General features: G+C 32.8%; 1 long non-coding RNA gene across 1 annotated transcript in view; it reads left to right on the top strand.

Moving 5' to 3' along the window:
* Positions 1–1,614, top strand: part of LOC109582370 (uncharacterized) — a 6,779-nt gene extending 5,165 nt beyond the window's left edge. The window contains exon 5 of the long non-coding RNA XR_002185058.1: positions 1,480–1,614. This is a non-coding gene — a long non-coding RNA (uncharacterized LOC109582370). The remainder of the gene's footprint in view (positions 1–1,479) is intronic.
* The last annotated feature ends 426 nt before the right edge of the window (positions 1,615–2,040 follow it).

The raw sequence follows: 2,040 nt of genomic DNA, 5'->3' as shown, positions 1-2,040 counted from the left end.
ATCTATTGTGATACTCAAGAAGTAGCTGCAGCTCTTTAGCTCCGCATTGATTGTATAACCCATGCAGAAAGTACAGCCATACTTTTCACAATATTATTGCATTTTGTGTTAATTATTGGGTGGGATCTGTACCCACTTCCCGGGCTCAAGTAAATGCAAATGGACTTTAGTTTGTGGTGCTATGTATAATAGCCAATATATGAGCGTAGCATAATGTTAAGCCAATCACTCACAGAATGTACAATATACATTGTATAGTAATTAATGATTATCATAATGTTTTATGAAACAACTTCCCTTTGCGTGTTTGTGTGTTATTTATGGTGTTTTCTCTTTTTTTCTATCTCCACTTAAAAGGCGTGCATAGTATTGATTAAAGCATTTGCAGATCATAATTATTATTATAGAGAAAACAGAGGGGCAAAGTGATTTCATGCCTTGAATTGTGACTATTATTGTGATTTGTGATTATTATACAGGGCATTGTTTACCCAAGTCCAATTCAGTTTCTTCAGTTTAATATATATTTTTATTTTAAAGATAGCCTTCAAAACTTTTTTATCAATTTTTTAGAATCATGAGAAAATATCCCATGTTACATGTACATGTACATGTTCTTTGAAGTATGAAAAATTAAGACATTATGTTACAAGTACTGTATGCATGTTTTTTGGCACAAATTGTTTTTGAAAAGATCTGAATTATATCTTCTCTAGAATAAATGTTTTCTTACTAACTGTATTTGCCCCCACTTGTTATTCTAGCTGTATCTTTCCTTTTCATTTGCATTTCATACTAAGGATATCACTATGAATACACAAGTGCGAATATTGCTATGTTAAAAGGTAGGGATATTCCCCTGGGATATTCCCTACAGTTTACAACTAACTACCTGCCATTCTTAAGGTGCATTATCCATATGACTCAGAATGAACAAGGGTAGGAATGAGAGTTATGATAGCTTTTAGCATTTATACAAGTACAAATACTGGTACATTAGTAAACAGACAGATCAACTAAACATAACTGGCAGGTAATAGTAGAATCATGTTCTTAGAATAATATGCTGACTAATCTATAAGAACACACTCTTGCATTATTAACAAGGTATTAACACACACTTATGTCTTATGTATATATACCGGTACCTTATGTCTTTACACTTCTGTAGTCTAGTATTTTAGGGATTTTTGTAAAGTTTATTAATTAATAGTCTTATCATAGCCTGATGTATATTGGTGAAAGTTAGATATTTGGCAACTTGCTGAAATTTTTGCAATTTGCAAATTTTACTGTTAGTGATTCATAAATCATGCATGGTAGATTTTGTATTGGTTGTTACTTAGCACACCGTCAATCTGCCAATATAAGTTCTCTGTCAATATTTCTAACTGTAAAGCACTTGTAATTATCATAATTATTGTGCAAATATTATTGTTTAACTAATTTTATGTAATATCTACCTTTATTTTTACTTAGATATTATTTCCTGGCTGACACGATCCGTACTGTTTGCAAGTTGTGTGAATGTACTTTATTTGACATCAGAAGGAAATAATTATTGTTTACTATAATAAACACCACAATGCCCCCATGGAAATTACCAGCCATACAGTATTACCAGCCATAGGAAATTACCAGCCAACTGTCAAAACCGCAAATATTTAATCCGCAAACCAGGTTATTTTTAAGGATTCGCAAAATTTTTCTCCGCAAAATTAACCAGCTGTACGGTATCTCATAAACATCTATGAATAAAAACATAAAAATCATGAATCATCATTAATAATTGCGTGTAGGCACGCCCACCATCTTCAAGCCTCTTAATTAATCCCAACGATTGAAAGTCTCTTTCTCTTTTGTCACTGGTTGTACTTAGCTCGACTTGGCTTTAAGTACTGATTCAGCCGTGTGTTAATAAATACCGAGGCATAATATATCTATGACTGCGAGCGCCCACTTACGGGCTGCATCGGTTGTTGTTGGCTTGTTGCTATTATAAAGGCGAAAGCACGGTGAGTTGGATTTTATTACCAAATA

The sequence above is a fragment of the Amphimedon queenslandica genome, unplaced genomic scaffold (genome assembly GCF_000090795.2).
Source record: "Amphimedon queenslandica unplaced genomic scaffold, v1.1 AMPQUscaffold_13387, whole genome shotgun sequence".
In the NCBI taxonomy this organism is placed as follows: Eukaryota; Metazoa; Porifera; class Demospongiae; order Haplosclerida; family Niphatidae; genus Amphimedon; species Amphimedon queenslandica.
This window is presented reverse-complemented; position numbering and strand designations above follow the sequence as displayed.